This window comes from Pan paniscus, chromosome 16 (assembly GCF_029289425.2).
Source record: "Pan paniscus chromosome 16, NHGRI_mPanPan1-v2.0_pri, whole genome shotgun sequence".
Classification (NCBI taxonomy): domain Eukaryota; kingdom Metazoa; phylum Chordata; class Mammalia; order Primates; family Hominidae; genus Pan; species Pan paniscus.
Genome location: NC_073265.2, coordinates 79,592,004 through 79,609,640, shown reverse-complemented (window position 1 = coordinate 79,609,640; position 17,637 = coordinate 79,592,004). Strand labels below are relative to the sequence as shown.

The 17,637-nt window shown below is 53.9% G+C and overlaps 1 protein-coding gene across 4 annotated transcripts in view; it reads right to left on the bottom strand.

The window, feature by feature from the left end:
• Positions 1 to 17,637, bottom strand: part of ZNF710 (zinc finger protein 710) — an 81,993-nt gene that overhangs the window by 19,740 nt on the left and 44,616 nt on the right. The window lies entirely within an intron of this gene.

The window sequence follows — 17,637 nt, the reverse complement described above, 5'->3', positions numbered from 1 at the left end:
GAGAAAGGGGAGCTCAGACTGCCCCAGGCTGGCGAGATGAGGGGCGACCACTGGCTGGGATGTGGCGTGGCCTCCCACCAGGATGCCCTCGGTCCCCAGGGTGGGGAGAAAGTCAATGTGAAAGGCGGGGAAATAGACACAGATGAGCTGCCTGATTGTAGTTGTGCTGGGAGTGGGGGAAGGGAGGACATATCAGAGAGAGAGAGAGAGAGAAAGGGAGAGGGAGAGAAGAAATGAAGAGACAGGGAAGGGGGGGCAGAGGAGGAGCCTGAGTGAGGGGGAGGGAGAGAGAATGAGGCTGTGGAGGCCAAGAAACAAAGGCGGGAGGGGGAGGGGCGTGCAGTGACACCGGAAGCCCAGGACTGCCCTATTTCCCAGGGCTCAGCACCTCCACCTCCCAGGCCTGAGGGCCAGGCCAGCCCCTGGGGAGGGAACAAAGACTCATCGTCTAGGGGCCGGCAGGGGACCTTCCCCACCCAAGCAGGGACGCCGTCTCCTCAGAGCTCTGGAATCTCTAACTGTGACTTCACCTACGGCTTTGCCCCATGGGTCCTGTAAAGGCTGGGCAGGTCGCCTGGCTCCTCCACCTGTCTCCATTTCCTGATCTGTAAAATGGGCACAAGAGCCTACTTGGAACGGGAACTATTGACCTACCTGCTGGTTACCAGGGTCCCTTCCCCAAGCTGTGACAGCACCTCCTCTCATCCCACACTGCTCACAACAGTGCTCCTTTCCTCTCATGGGGACCCCATCACTCTAGGAGCAGAGGAGGGTCGGGTGGGATCAGGGTGGCTGGTGTCCCTTGGGACACAGATCTCAGGGCAGAGAGTGGGTGAAGACACCCAAAACCTGGTCTGGCACGACAGGAGCCATTTTGAAGGAAGAACCAACAGGACCTTGTGGCCACCTGGACACTCTGACTAGTTCCCACCACCAGGGAGATCTCAAACACCAACTGAAGGGCGGGCGCGGAGGCTCACACCTGTAATCCCAGCACTTTGGGAGGCTGAGGCAGGCGGATCACTTGAGCTCAGGAGTTTGTGACCAGCCTGGGTAACGTGATGAGCTCTCATCTCTGCAAAAAAATGCAAAAATTAGCTAAGTGTGGTGGCGTGCCTGTAGCCCCAGATATTCGGGAGGCTGAGGCAGGAGAATCGCTTGAGCCCAGGAGGCGAAGGTTGCAGTGAGCTGAGATCACGCCACTGCACTCTAGCCTGGGTGACAGGCGTGAAACCCTGTCTCAAAAAACAAAACAAAACAAAAAGTATAGAAATAAAGAAAAAGCAAGCAAGCAAACAAACAAAAACAACCAATAGACAGAGGTCTGGGGCTTCTGCCAGGCCAGGCTGGGGACATCACCAACCACCCATGATCAATGTAATTTGATGACTATTTCCTGAGGGTCCAGTGAGCCCATACTCCCTGACACAGCCTCAGCAGTGCCTCGAACTTATCCTGGAAGGCAGGCTTGCCTGTTGGCTCATCTTGGCCTTGAATCACCAGGTTGCTCAGAGACTGCAGTCTCCAGCCCTGCAGCTGAACCTCTGACTTTTTATTTATTTATTTATTTTTTGAGACAGTGTCTCGCTCTGTTGCTCAGGCTGGAGTGCGGTGGAGCGATACTGGATCACTGCAACCTCTGCCTCCTGGGTTCAAGCAATTCTCCTGCCTCAGCCTCCAAAGTAGCTGGGATTACAGGCGCCCACCACCATGCTCGGCTAATTTTTTATATTTTTAATAGAGACAAGGTGTTCACCATGTTGGCCAGGCTGGTCTCGAACTCCTGACCTCAGGTGATCCACCTGCCTCGTCCTCCCAGAGTGCTAGGATTACAGGCGTGAGCTACTGCGCCCGGCCTGACTTTTTATTTTTTTAAGAGATGGGTCTTCCTCTGTTGTCCAGGCTGGAGTGCAGTGGTGCCATCATAGCTCACTGCAGCCTCAAACTCCTGGGCTCAGGCAATCCTCCTGCCTCAGCCTCCCAAGTAGGTGGGACTAAAGGCATGTGCCACCACACCTGTCTAATTTTACATTGTTTTTGTAGAGGTGGAGTCTTGCTAAGTTGCCCAGGCTGGTCTTGAACTTCTGGGGTCAAGCGATCTTCTCACCTTGGCCTCCCAAAGTGCTGGGATGACAGGCCTAAGCCACTGTGCCAGGCTTGAGCCACTGATTTAATGCACATTTACTAAACCTATTAGGTGCTTGCTTGTGGGTAGATAGAAGGGGCAAATTAAAGTTCTCACCCTTGGGGAGTTGACTTGTGTAAGCTCAGTCCACATGAAGCACCCGGATCTCTGGGAGGTGGGGGCTGCAGTATGGGGGCGGGGTGGGGACAGGACTGAGGACTGGGTTCCGTGGAGGCAGTTCAGGACCCAACAGAGCAAGAGCGGGGAGGGGGTTCCTGACCCTGGGTCTGGCATTCAAGCCCTCCAGGATGTGGCTCTGGGCCTTTTGCCCCTTGGAGTCCAGGGCCCTGGGGCTGGAGAGGCTGAAGCTGGAGTGGGCGGGACAGGTAACCAGGTGGGAGGAGAAGAGGAAGTTCCAGGCCTGTACACCCGCTGTGAAAAACATGCACGGGATTTCACCGCCTAAGGAAACCAGCCTCTTGGTTTCCCCTGTTGTCCTCCTCGCAGGAGGCTTCAAGGGAAACTCTACTCACATGCGCAGAAGGGAAGAGGAAGCGAGAGCTGGGAGGCCTGTGCCTCGGGGCCCCTTGCCACAGTCTCACTTCTGCCCAGCCCACAGGCCTCAGGAGCCAGAGGCCCAGGGAGCTGCCGCCGGCACGGGGGAGGGGCAGGGGAAGTTCGAGAGTCTCTTCCTCCTGCGATCCTGTCTCTGCCTTGCTTCCCCTTTCTCTGTGGACAGATTCACTGAGCCCCACCTCTGGGAGTCTGAGTGGCTGGGCCCCTGACACAGGATCACCAACCCACAAACCCCCATGATGTGCACCATACCCGGCCCTGTTAACAGATGAGGAAACTGAGGCCCAGGGAGGGGAAGGGAATGGTCCAAGGTCACACAGTGAGACGGTGGGGGAGCAAGGACTAGAATGCAGGTCTCCGGCCCCGCAGCCCCCACAGCCTTTTGGTAGGTGGGATGCACTGCCCATGCCTTCATTTGCTGCCCAAGATGGCTCCCAGGCAGGCTCCACTGCCCCTCTGCCCCCCACTCACCGATGTTTCCTCCCTTGGGGCCTCTGCACAGGCTGATTCCCCTGCCAGGACTGCCCTTCCCTCGAACTGGGCGAATTTCCCATTCATCTTTGAGGATTTAGTGCAGGCACTGCTTCCCTTGAAGTACATGAGGACAGGATGAGGACCCTCTCCCAGCCTGAGACCATCACTGTCGTGGTAAATCTTATGCGTCATCTTGGCTAAGCTGTGGTGCCCGGCTGTGTGCTTGGCTAAGCTAGATGTTGCTATGAAGGTATCCTGTAGATGTGACTCACATTTACAATCGGTTGACTTTAAGAAAAGCAGATGACCCTCCATAATGTGGGTGGGCATCAATCAGTTGAAGGCCTTAAGGGCAAACATTGAGGTTTCCCAGAGAAAGAATTCTGCCTTGAGACTGTAACTTGTGAATCTTGCCTGAATTTCCAGCCCCCGGGTCTGCCCTGCAGATTTTGGATTTGCCAGCCCCCACAATCACAGGAGCCAATTCCTTAAAAGAGACCTCTCTGTGTACGTGTGTGTGTGTGTATATGTATATATATATATAGTGTCTCCTACTGGTTCTATTTCTCTCTAGAACCCTGACTGATACAATCACACTGTGGATCATCTCCCCCGACAGCCAGGCCACCCACAGGACAGTGACTGCAGAGGAACAGAGGGGGCCCAGCAGGGGAGTGTCTCTAGAGAAAGACACAAGCGTACAGAAAAGGGAAGAGAAGGAAACTGACAGTCGCCAAGGGACCAAGACTGAATGCAGTAAGTGAGACGGAGAGTGAAACTCTTGCCTGAGAATTCTACCAAGGCTTTGCTCTTCTCTGAGCACCTCACTCCCAGGACAGTCCTGCCTCCCCCTTGGGGTGGTGTCCAGGCAGCATAGGGAAGGGCCTCTCCAAATTAGTTAGCAAGAGCAGATGCACACTCTCAGTGACCTGACCTTGTCTGGTGAATCAAGCCAGAGGGCCCTCCCCACCCCAGGTGCCTTCTTCCTTGCCTTCCCCCACTAATGGCAGAGTCCCCAGGAGCTCAGGCCCAGGAGCTCTGAGTGCTTTCTCACCTGACGCCGTCCCAGGTGAGAGAGCCCCTCCCACAGGGCCTGCTCTGACAACCCTCTCTCTCTTGATCCATCCCCCAGGCCCGGGTGCACCTACACCTGACCTGGGAGCCACGCCTCTGCTTCTATAAGCTGAGGGCTGAGGTGGGCCTGACTGCCACAGGGTGGCCCCTGTGTGAGGATCTCCCTCCTCTAAGAGGTCACAGGACCCTAAAACCCAAGGAAATGAGGGGTGAAGCCCCCAGGTCGAGGCATGAACTATTTTGATGTGACTTCTCAGACACAAACTCTTGTGAAGACAGAGACCCTGGGTCCACAGAGTTCCAGAACTGGTATCGTTTGATCAGAATGCCAATACCGGGGTGTCACTCTAGTGAGACTCACTCACTAGAGTTAACTAGTTAACTCACTCCAGTTAAACCAGAATCTCTGGGTTCAGGGCCTGGACATGGGATTTTCTAGAGGCTTCTTAAGTGATTCTGATTCTCCAAATTATTATTATTATTATTATTATTTAGTCTTGCTCTGTAACCCAGGCTGGAGTGCAGTGGCATGATCTCAGCTCACTGCAACCTCCACCTTCTGGGTTCAAGCGATTCTCATGCCTCAGCCTCCCGAGTAGCTGGGACTACAGGAGCGCGCCACCACGCCTGGCTCATTTTTGGATTTTTTAGTAGACATGGTGTTTCACCGTGTTACCCAGGCTGGTCTCAAACTCCTGGGCTCAAGTGATCCACCCAGCTTGGCCTCCCAAAGTGCTGGGATTATAGGTGTGAGCCACCGTGCCTGGCCTCGAAGTTAATTAGCAAGAGTTGACGCATACTCTCGGTGACCTGGCCTTGCCTGGTGAATCAAGTGGGAGGCCCCTCCCCACCCCAGGTGCCTTCTTCCTCACCTTCGCCTAATGGCAGCTGCCCCACTTCCAGCCCTGGGCCTCCAAGCATAGCATACCCCCACCATCTAGGGCAGTTCATACAGAAGCTGGGCCCAGACCTATGGCCTGGCCCTCCCCATCCCCTGAAAGAACTTGGGCCAAAGTTTCCTCTCTTGGAAACATGGCTCTGCATTAAGCCTCAGTCCATCAGCCACAGGAGCAGATGTGCAAAGAACACACAAAGGAGCGCCATGGGGTAGAGTGAGGCCAGAACACAAAGGGGGCAGAGAGCTTGCGCAAGTGGGGGTGGCGGGGTGGGTGTCTGAGGAGAGCCCAAGGGAATGCTGTTCCCAGAAGGCACCGGGATTCTGGATGGTGCCCAGCCCCTGCCCCTAGCCTGGGGAACCCTCGCTGGCAATCAACCCCCCTTAGCCCTGAGGTGAGTTGGGTGGGCCTCTGGTTCTTATAGAAATGAGCCTGCCTAAACTAACAGGGCGTCTGCTGCACAAATTACTATGGGCAAATGCTGAGCTGCCTGCAGAGCTGCATAAAAAGCACATGGTAGCTTCTCTTTGATGCTAAGTACAGGAGTAATGTGCCGCCTATGATCTGAAGACACCAGGATCCCAGAAGCCATGGGCCTGATCCTCCCACCTCGCAGCTCACATGCCCAGTAAACGCATGCGTGCTTCTTTACTGCAAGGGAGGGATGCTTGGCTCTCCCATGGCAGGATGGTGGCCTTGCTGAAGACCCTGTGCTTCAGCCACTTCGGCTGTGGGTCTTGGAATCTTCACCGGCAGGGCTGAAAGGAACTTTGGGGACCCTCCTGTCCAATGCCATCATTTTACAGATATGGAAACCAAGACCCCAAGGCCCCTACCCCTCAGTGAGGACTAATCTGGAGCTCTTTTTTTTTTGAGACGGAGTTTCGCTCTTGTTGCCTAGGCTGGAGTGCAATGGTATGATCTCGGCTCACCGCAACCTCCGCCTTCTGGATTCAATTGATTCTCCTGCCTCAGCCTCCTGAGTAGCTGGGATTACAGGCATGCGCCACCACGGCCTGGCTAATTTTTTTTGTATCTTTAGTAGAGACGGGGTTTCTCCATGTTGGTCAGGCTGGTCTTGAACTTCCGACCTCAGGTGATCCACCCGCCTCGGCCTCCCAAAGTGCTGGGATTATAGGTGTGAACCACTGCATCTGGCCTTTTTTTTTTTTTTTTTTTTTTTAAGATGGAGTCTTGCTCTGTTGCCCAGGCTGGAATGTAGTGGTGTGATCTTGGCCCACTGCAACCTCCACCTCCTGGTTCAAGCGATTCTCCTGCCTCAGCCTCCCAAATAGCTAGGATTACAGGTGTGCACCACTATGCCTGGCTAATTTTTGTATTTTTTTAGTAGAGACGGGGTTTCACCATGTTTCCCAGGCTGGTCTTGAACTCCTGACCTCAGGTGATCCACCTGCCTCGGCCTCCCAAAGTGCTGGGATTACAGGCGTGGGCCACCGTGCCTGTGGAGCTCTTGACTCCTCGTGTTTCCTTCCATCCATGTCAAACATGGGGGTCACCCCCCAGCTCAGGCTCTCCCACCAGGCTGTTTGCCTTCTACCGTCTGGGGGCCATGAAGGTGTGCACAGGAGATCGTATGGGGCAAGGAATTTCCACCATTCAACCCACCTGCAGGAAATGTTTTGAGCTCTCAAGAGTTCTGCCACGCAGCTGTCCCTTGCCCTAGCATGCTAATAGTCAGTCAAAAGAGAGAAGACTGAAGCAAGCCTTATGCTTGTACCAATCGGTCACGACATCCCACCTGCTCCATATCCCAGTCACCTCCCATTGCTCTTGCGATCAAGCCCAAACATCTCACCAAGGGCCTCCAGAACTTGTCTGGTTGGTCCCTGCCTCCATGACAAGTCCACAACGTGCTGCTGTCCCCTCCCTCCATGTGAAGCCACGTGGACTTCATCGATGTTCTTTAATAGACCTCGCCTGCACACGGCCTCTTCACACATGCTTTCCCCTACCTGGAATGCTCTTCCTCATTCCTTTCCCTTCAGCTTTCAGCCCAGGTATCACTTCCTCAGGAAGCTTGCCCGGACCCCCCTGCCCCACCCTGACCAGGTCTAGACCCCAGGTCCTGTGCAATCTCAAATTTCATACTTTTCCTTCCTGGACCTTATTGTAACTTTAAATGATTTGTTAATGATTTATTTATTTATAGAATTACTTGCCTAATAGCTACCATCCCAGTTAGATTCTGGCATCCCAGTTAGATTACATTCTCCAAGGGCAGAGACCTTGCCTGTTTGCTCACCACTGCATCCCTAGCAGAGTACACAGATAGAATAAATTGTTGCCCTTTTGAGAATACCCATATTCAAGGGCAAAGAAAAAAGAGGCCCCTTGCCGAGCCCAGCTTTGGACAGCAGCCAGATAGACCCTGCCCGCCTCTTTTCCCTGAGCTTTATGGCCAGTTCCTGTTCCGAGGGGGAGGGGCAGCAGGCCTCATGTTTCCAGAGGGCTCCACATCTTTCCTCCAAGTCCAGAAGCAAAGAAGCACATCTGTCCCCCAAACAAGTACACTATCCTGGACCCAGAGATCACCAGCTTCGTGTAACGGGAAAAACAGACAAAACTTCAGCTCACAAGTTCAAGGGGACAAAGATAAGAATCAAAGGAAGTAACAATAGGACCATTCACTGCGCTTGAACTTCATCAGGGCCTGGGATGAAAGCATACCATTTCTAGCCATCGGGGCAGTCCTCTGGGATGGGGGGTACCATTTCCATTATACAGACGTGGAAACTGAGGCAGTCCCCTGCAGGCAGGATAGAGCAGGCCCCAGCTGGGTGGGCCCAGGGCCGAGACCCAGCCCTCTCCACCTCAGCTCTCAGGGATGGGCTTTCTGGGTCTTGTCTTCCTCCCCTGCCAACCTGTTTTCCCACACCGGGGCCTAATTCACACCTGGGAGCCCCTCATGGCTTCCCTTCCTCCTCACCAAGCCTCGCCTCAGACCCCTCCTGCACCAAGCCCTCCGCCTTCTCCATCCCATCTTCCTCTCCCTCCATTCCTCCCCTCCTTCGGTTTCCGTGGCAACCCCATCCTCCGCTCTGCCACTCGGTCCTGCCTTCCCATCTCATCTCTTTCTTCCCTCTTTCATCTCTCCCCTCATCGCAGTGTACAGTCCAAATCCCCCTCTGTCCTTTGCCTCTGCTCTCTCGCTCCCTTTTACTCTCCTTTTATCTCCTTCAATGTTCTCTTGTCATCTCAGGGTGACATTTATTTATCTCTTGCTTAAAAATAAAAAAGAAAAGAAGGAAGAAAGGAGGGAAAAAGAAACCCCATTCCATCAGCCAGGGCTTCTCCAGATCAGTCCCGGCCTTCTCTCTCTCGGGTCATCTCTAAGGGTCAGACTCCCCACAGTGGCCAGGAGGGAGGAGACAAACCCCAGAATGGACCCCTGCCTGCCACAGGGAAGCTTCTCTATTGACCTCACCTAGGGAAGGGAGGAAGAAAACACACGGGTGGGAAGTGTGTGTTGGGGGGGCTCCCTGGGAGGAGGCATCCCAGAGAGCCTGGCCCTGCTTCTCTGAGGTCAGGGTAGGGGAGAAGCCGGCACCCACATCAGGATGAAGCAAGGGCAGGACCTAGAGCAGGGTGTAAGCCAGTGCAGAAATCCCCCATGACCAGCCCCAGGCAGGAATTCACTGCTGACTGGCGCAGGGGCTCACACCTATAATCCCAGCACTTTGGGAGGCCAAGGAGGGAGGATCATTTGAGCTCAGGAGTTCGAGTCCACCCTGGGCAACATTGTGAAACCCCATTTCTACAAAATATTAACAGGCCATGATGGCACGTGCCTGTAGTACCAGCTACTTGGGGGACTGAGTGGGAGGATGGCTTGAGTCTGGGAGGTCGAGGTTGCAGTGAGCCTTGATCACACCACTGTACTCCAGCCCGGGTGACAGAGTGAGACCGTGTCTCAAAAGAAAAAAAAAAAAAGGAATTCACTGCTGTCCAGGGAAACCCAACCATTCACCACCCCATGCTGCCTCTTCAGGCCCTACCTTGCCTTGTGCGAATGAGACACAGGGCCTGGCCCCAGGCTGAGGCACCCAGCAAATGCTCAGGGTGCCCAGCTCCCTCACTCCAAACAGGATGGTGAGATTCACCAATTCCCCAAAATTCACTCTTCTATGTTTCTAAATCGCCTCTGAGTAAAGGAAGCAAAATTCATGGGCTTTCCCACCCATGTGTCTGTGCCCCGAGTTTAAGGCAGAATGAAAGGTTGCCACCTCTTTCTAATTTCTTTTCAGCCATCATTTACTGAGCTCATATTATGTATGGACCAGGCACAAGGGACAGGCTGTCCCAGGGAGATAGACATTTTATTTTATTTTATTTTATTTTATTTTAATGATTATTATTTTTTGAGGCAGAGTCTCTCTCTGTCGCCCAGGCTGGGGTGCAGTGGCGCCATCTCAGCTCACGGCAACCTCCGCCTCCCCGGTTCAAGCGATTCCCCTGCCTCAGCCTCCCGAGTAGCTGGAATTACAGGCATGCGCCAACACGCCCGGCTAGTTTTTTTGTATTTTTAGTAGAAATGGGGTTTCACCATGTTGGCCAGGCTGGTCTCGAACTCCTGACCTCAGATGATCTGCCCACCTCAGCCTCCCAAAGTGCTGGGATTACAGGCGTGAGCCACCGAACCCGGCCCAAGATAGACGTTTTAATTTTCATTTTACAGATGAGCAAACTGAGGCTTAGAGAAGCTGTGATTTGTCTACGTCACAGAGCCAGTAAGAGATAAAGGCAGGATTGGAGCTGATTATAATCACATTCTTCCCCATTTACTCCTCTTCTTCCTGTGTTCCTGGGAGGACTGAGGTCACATCACTCCGAGTCCTCCTTAGCTCAGCCTCCTCCTGGCTTCTCCATTGCTGTTTTTAATCTCGAGTGATCAGAAATGACAGGAGAAACAAAGATCTGGGAATGGAGATTGACTGCAGAAAATGAAGCAAACCAATGATGGCTGTGGCCCCAGCATCTCAAAGTGACCAAGAGAAGAGATGCACTGGTGGAAAATGGGATCAAGTCCCCTGCGACCAAAAAAAGTCACATGGGGATGAAGAAAGGGGCCCTAGGTCTTCAGGAGCCCTCGAGCTGTGTGAGTGTCTGGCTGCAGGTGAGAAGCGTTGCTGCGCCAGGGATCAGGCCAGGGAGGGGCCATGGTATTGGTAGTCCTCCACGTAAAGGCTGGCTCAGCCCTCCTGGGCCCCAGGAGCAAGGTCCGAGGAGGGGGAGATGAGAAGCAGCAGAGGTGGGGAGGAAATGGGGAAGGACAGCCCCTTCCTCTGCAGGTGGTAGAAGGGAGGGATACATGGTTCCCAGTCCAGCAGACCTGTCCTCCACCCCCAGCTCTGCCACTTAGGAGCTGTACACCCTCAGGCAAGTGTCTCAGCCTCCCTGGGATTTGGTTTCCCTGTCTGTATAGTGACAGGAGAAGGGTCTAATCACTGAGCCCTTCCTTTCAGCCTGGAGTTGTGCCTGTTGAGATCATTTTTATACAGCACAGAATCTTGACAACAAAACCTATTTACAGAGGAGGAAACCAAGGCACAGGAGTTGAGTGATTCACCCACGGTTACCAGGTACACCAGAGAATAAGTGGAGTTGGGTCTAACCTAAATGCCTCTGCTTTTATTAATTAATTAATTATTATTATTATTATTATGAGACAAAGTCTCACTCTGTCGCCAAGGCTGGAGTGCAGTGGCACCATCTCAGCTCACTGCAACCTCTGCCTCCCCAGTTCAAGCGATTCTCCTGCCTCAGCCTCCCAAATAATTGGGATTACAGGCACCCACCACCACACCCAGCTAATTTTTGTATTTTTAGTAGAGGCAGGTTTTGCCATGTTGGCCAGGCTGGTCTTGAACTCCTGACCTCAGGCGATCCGCCCGCCTCAGCCTCCCAAAGTGCTGGGATTGCAGGCGTGAACCACTGCGCCTAGTCTGCCTGTGCTTTTAAGATAAAGGAGATAAGGGAAATGATGTGTTTCATAAGGGCTGATGCATAGTAAGGACCCAGTTACTGGGAGTGACTGCTAATTTTTTTTTTTTTTTTTGAGACGGAGTCTGGCTGTGTCGCCCAGGCTGGAGTGCAGTGGCGCGATCTTGGCTCACTGCAACCTCCGCCTCTCAGGTTCAAGCGATTCTCCTGCCTCAGCCTCCCAAGTAGCTGGGACTACAGGCATGTGTCACCACACCTGGCTAATTTTTGTATTTTTAGTAGAGATGGGGTTTCACCATGTTGGCCAGGTTGGTCTCCAACTCCTGACCTCAAGTGATCCGCCCACCTCGGCCTCCCAAAGTGCTGGGATTACAGGCGTGAGCCACGGTGCCCCAGCCTGTGCAATTGCTATTATTATTGTTCCTATCATCCGGCCAGGCTGGTGCTGGGTGCTGGTGAGGCACAAAGATCCCCAGTCTCAGGACCTCACAATTCGGCTAGAGACAAGATTAAGAACCACAAAATAGTAGTGGAAAATATCACATAGGAAATAAGCAGTAAATAAATGTGCTTAAAAAAAAAACAAACTTAAGGTATCAGGAATGTTCTTCCATATAAATGGACACTTTGGGAGGCGATAAACTCAGGGCATGGGCCGCAGGGTCAGACTGCAGTCTGGCCCCACCACTCACACCTTGGTCTGTGTGTGCCTCAGTCTCCTCATCTGTGGCATGAGATAATGGTTCTCACTTCCTGGAGTTGTTAGGGGGTTTAACTGAGCCCGTTAGACAAATGAGGATGATCTGTGGTGTTTATTACCCAAAGGTTGGGTGGAGGGGTCCAGGGAGGCCTAGAGAAGGGAGAAGCTGATTAGGAAGACCCCTTCCCCCGTAGACCCAGCCAGAGAGGAGGGCCTGCCCAGGCTGGAAGCATGGGATGGAGAAGGGAAGGGAAAGCGGATGGAAGCGCAGGAGGGAGGGAAGGTGCTGAGGTCTGAGGGCAGGTGAAGAGTATGGCCTGGGCACAAGCCCTCTCCGTTCTCATGGCAGTGTTATGACTCCTCCCTGGGCCTCCATGCCAGCAGAGCCCCTGGCAGCAGCTGCCTCCCGAAGCCACTACTGTAATCAACATTTATTTTGCAGTCACCCACACACCCAGCTCGAGTACGGATTTATGCCAGGAGGAGTAAAGAATGCCTCTCTCATTCACGTAATGCCTTCGTGTATCTCCTGGGGGGAGGGACAGCTGGTGCAACGTATCAGCTGATAGTGTACACACGCAGACATCAGACACATGCGGCCGTCCACACAGGCTATCATCAGAGGCAGGCAGGAGCAGCGCGCAAAGCCATGCCTTCCTCAGTCACCCAACAATGATACTTTCATGCAGTGAGCTGAGGGGTAGGACCTATGCAAGGGGTGGAAGCCTGGGTACCCACACTGGACCCTGCAGTTGAGCTGCGGAGGGAGATGCACGCCTCAGATAAGAAGTTCAGAGAAGGCGGGAGCCACATGATGGGCATCCCAGCCAGGAGCTCCTGGGTCTGCTCATTACTAGGAGCTCACAAAGGAGGAGGCCGAGGTGGCCTGTTGGCTGCAGGGTAGAGGAGAGGCGGGAGGAGAACCAGAGGGCAGTGGGGCCTGGGAAGGAGAGACGGAAGAGGGTCTCGAGGGCAGGACCATGGATGTCACAGGGGAGGGTACCCAACGTGGTCAGCTCAGCCCAGAGCAGGAACTAGTTTCCTCTTCAATCCGGATCACAGAGGATGACCTGTAGGAGCTTGGAAGCCCTGTCTGCAGGGTGGCAGGCTCTGGGCCATGTGTCCCAGATGCTGGAATTCAAATGCATGTGTGTGACCCAAGGGCGAAAGTGACTTTAGTAGAGGGGATGATTATAAAATAAGCGAATGGCTGGCCGTGACTAGTGGTGTGAGGGTTTCCGTCCCCTCTGCCTGCGGTGCGACTGACTGTGGGGTTGAGGCCCCTCCGGCCAGGCCATGGAGGTAGGGTGGGGCCCCTCAGCAATTGGAAGCTCTAGAATTGGCCTGGCCACCTCCTCGCTGTACTGCGTTGGGCAAGTTGCTTCATCTCTCAGGGCCTCTGTTTTCTCAACTGCAAAATGGGGATAACAGCTGCCTTCCCCACAGGATGGTAGAGAAGATTCAATAAGGTAATGCAATGGGATATACCTGGAACTGGGGGCTGGCTTCTGATAAATGGTCAGTTTAAGCCTTTACACCACAATATATGTACATATACAATATGAGTCACCCAGGGCCCCTAAACATTTGACATGTTCTCACTATCACTAAAAATATCTAAATCCCATGAAGGAGTGGGGAGAGGACGAACACTTGGAAAAAGTAATGAGATCAGGTGTAAGGAAGGACAGAGATGCTGGGAATGGACCCGGTCCCACGGAAGGTTCTAGCTCAAGTCCTTGGTCCACACGGGAGCCCCTGGGTTGCCAGGAAATGGGCAGTCTCAACCCCAGTGCCTGTAGGGCTGTAAGGGTCCCTTGGGCCCCAGAACCTGAGGAGGACCCTGGAGAGGCGGGAAGGCATCTTCTGTGGGCTTCTAGAAGTCTCGTCACAGATGCTACCTCTTTTCTGAAATTTTACAACTCATCCAGGTAGCTCAGAAGACCACATTCCTAAACGAAGTACAAGATCCAACTCTCCTCACCAGAGTGTAGATAATCTCTTTCTGGGATCACACTCCTGCCAGCTGGAATGACCCATTCCTCAGCAAACAAACGCAGCTCAGATGGGTCAGAGGGAAGGGCTGGGTCCAAGAATGGGACCCCCACCCTGCCCCGTGCTGGCCCCGACCCCTGAAACCAAAACGCCCAGAAGCTTCTTGTGTGAAGCCCACACGCACTCACACGTGCACAGCCAGGAGGCAAGTCACCCTCCTCCCTGCGCTGATGCCAGGGCTTCGTCCTGGCTCTGAAGCACTCAGGGCCTGCCCCTGGGAACCCCGTGGGTTCTCTCCTCCAAATGCCCCCAGCTCTGGGTGCCAAAGTGAAGAAGGAAACACAAGATCTCCTGGGACTCAGAAAGACAGGCTGGGCAAGAGAATGAGCAGGCCTGCTCACACAGCCACAGCCCTCTACAGTTTACAAAGCTTTCCCAGGCATGAAGTCATGGGATGCTCCCTGCCAGGTTCTGCACTGGCATCTGAATGGGCAGCACCTGTGTGGGCTCTTATTCCTAATGGCAAAACCGACGTTCACAGACTGGCTGGCTGCCCTGAGAGTGACAGTGCCAACCTGGGCCAACTTTCAGCACAGTGTGTCATTTAATCCTGACTGCAGCCTATGGTTGGTACTGATGCCATCACCCTGTTTTACAAATATGGAAACTGAGGCACAGAACGGTTAATAGCTTTATAACACTGCTCCTCACAGCACGACCCTCGAGCTCTGGGACTGCTTCCAAATACATAAGCGTAGCCTTAGAAACTTGGCTGGGTGCAGTGGCTCATGCCTGTAATCCCAGCATTTTGGGAGGCCGAAATGGGTGGATCATTTGAGGTCAGGAGTTCAAGACCAGCCTGGCCAACATGGTGAAATGCCGCCTCTACTAGAAAAAATACAAAAATCAGCCCGGTGCGGTGGTGCATGCCTGTAGTCCCAGCTACTCGGAGGCTGAGGCAGGAGAATCATTTGAACCCGGGAGTTGGAGGTTGCAGTGAGCTGAGATCGCACCACTACACCCCAGCCTGGCGACAGAGCAAGACTCTGTCTCAAAAAAAAAAAAAGAAAAAAGAAAAAGAAAAGAAACTTGTATAGCAATGTGAAAATGCTGTGATATTTGAGCCAGGTTGATAAAGTATTAGTCTGTGAGGCTTAGAAATGGACTTTAAAAAACCCCACCAGGTTTTGAAGCACCAGTTTAGATCCAGACTCTAGAGTTGAAGGCCTGAGTTTGCATCCTCTGCTACTTCCCAACGGCATGACTCTTTCCCCTTACTAAAGTGGGGTGGTACCAAGAGCACCTGCCTCACCAGTTAAAATATGTAAAGTGCTGAAAGCAGAACCTGGCACGCCTGTGGTGTTTGCTGCTATTATTAGCACTCAGCAGCTCGCCTGGGCCACACGTTAGTTACGGGAGGAGCTGGACTCCTGGATACCAGTTCTTAGGGGAGAATCGACTGCTAGGTGCCCCGCCACCTGGGAAACTGGGACCCTGGAAACATGCCTGCCTCTAAAGCTTGTTCACAAACTCGGACCCTCGTCCTGTCCCCACCCACCCCCAGAACCTCTTTCATCTCTAGGCCAGCGTGGCTGTGCGTGGGCATCTTCATGGGCGTAAGGAGACGTTCTTGCCCAAACTGGAAAAACCTGATGGCCTTGCAGGCCTGCCCTGGCAGCTTCCGGGTTGCCAGCAGTATGCTGAGAAGCAGGTGGGGCCAGGAAGAGCAATGGTGGCCTCCTCCCCTGGGCCCAGGCTCAAATCTCTATGGTGCCTGCCCCAAAGCCATCTTGATCCCTTTCCTGGAGCATAAATCCCAAACGTCCCTAGATAAGCAGACTCCCTGCTACCTTTACCCACACCACAGCTCATCCTGTCTTGGTCACCCAGACTCAGAGGGAGGACAGCCTTTTCCCCAACCCTTTTGGAGCCCCAGACCCTCCTCCTGGGAAGTGGGTGTTAGCACCCAACTTGCACATAGTAGGGGCTCAGCACCATATCACAGGGCTTCAGATCCACCTCCCTCATTTCCACATCCAACTGACACTCTTCCTCTACCTGGGTCTGGTCACTACTGATGAGTGGGCTCATTGTCCCCACCCGTCTGGGTGTCTGGCTTGGTCACTAGCCCTTCCTTCTCCTGCCGCCCTCCATACCTGGCACTGACTCGTCCCTCCGCCCTCCTCCACCCTCCTCTAGTCTTCTTGGGGAGGATATGGCCCCTTCCCTGAGGCCCTGGGCTCTGCGGGGCAGGGATAGGACTCCCCTTTGCATGAGGCTTTACAATTTACACAGCACTTGGCTGTGAGCTGTACTGTTTCCACTCTACATCTGCTAACAACATGCAATTCACACTTCAGCAAACATTCATGAAGCGCCTACTATGGGCTGGGCACTGAGCTGGGTGCGCAGGAGGAAGGGCACACAGGGTTCTGCCTTGGGAGGGTCCTGCCGGCCACACCTCCAGGCCTGATGGCTTGTGCCAGCACACCTGGGCCTGGAGCCCTCATCTCACATAGCCCAGGCCACTGACATCTCAGGGCTCCCTCCCAGAGGTAGCTTCCTTCTGCAGAGAGCCCTGTGTCCCCCCAGAGACCATGCCTTTTCCTGGGGCCCCTGGGAACCCTGGCTGGACGGGAACCCCACAAGCTTTCTCTGTGGCCCTGGGGGACCCAGAGTGTGACCAGGTCCCTTCTTCTGTGCTTTGAGGAGGTACCCAGGGTCTTCCAGGCCCGCTGCCCGACGTGCCCCTTCTACAGGGCAGAAATGTGCCGAGACATGCGGTAGATCCTCCCGAAGAGACCTGGCCCCTGCTCCCTCGCGTCTCTTCCCTCTCTGGCCTCCAGCTCAAAGCTTTCATGCACGCTTAGTTTCCCTGCCTGCACCACAGCCCGCTGCAACCCTGGCAATGTCCAATTTCTTGTTTTCTCTCCACCCCCTAAACTGGGGCCAGATCTATGTCCTCCATCACCTCCTCAAGCTCTACTCTATGATATCTGTCCCCTCCACCAGAGCTCAACTGTCCTCTGGAAGGTGGCAGCCCTTTGCCAAACACAGGAGCTTTGAGCTGGGCCTCCTCCTCATCTGGCAGCAGCCACACAACCCTCTCTGGGCTCACAGGCCACGCACCACCACCACTCCCTGGCCTCCTGCATCCCAGCGGCCCCCGGGCTCAGGCCTTGGCCTGAGTGGACTCCCTCAGAGAAACCATCTCTCATGGCTTCTGCGCTCACCTCAGTGTTGACCTCACTAGAGCTGCACCCTTACCCAGGTCCACAACAGTTCCCAGACGGCAAACCTGTCAGCCGTCACTGTCTAACCTCTCCATGGCTCACGTCCTTGAAGCCATCCGCCATCTCCAGCTTCCTTCTTTCTGCTGTTCCAGTTGACCAGGCTCAAGCTCTGAGGTCACTGTAGAGTGACTGAGGTTTTGCAAGGCTTTTCTGCCTGGCAAACATGGACAGCACACCATTCTCCTAGGAGCTAGAGAGATGAAGACAACAGTCTCCGCCCTCCAGCAGCCACAGTAAATGGATGATTACCTTAGTGAGTTGATAGCTATGACATACAACTCCCAGGAGATGGATAAAGGGAGATGTGATTAAGTCTTATGTGGGGGAGTCAAAGGGGGAGGTGACACCTGAGCAAGGTTTTGTAGGTTGTGTAGGAGTTCAGCAGGCAGACTAACAGAAGAAAGGCACTCTGGGGGAGGGAGCAGTGATTGTAATGTGGAGGTGTGACACAGTGCGGGGGTTTGGCCTACACAGGTATAAACACACCTCAAGAGTAGGCAGGGCCACCTTTACTCCTCAGACCACAGCGACTGGTGGCCCCTG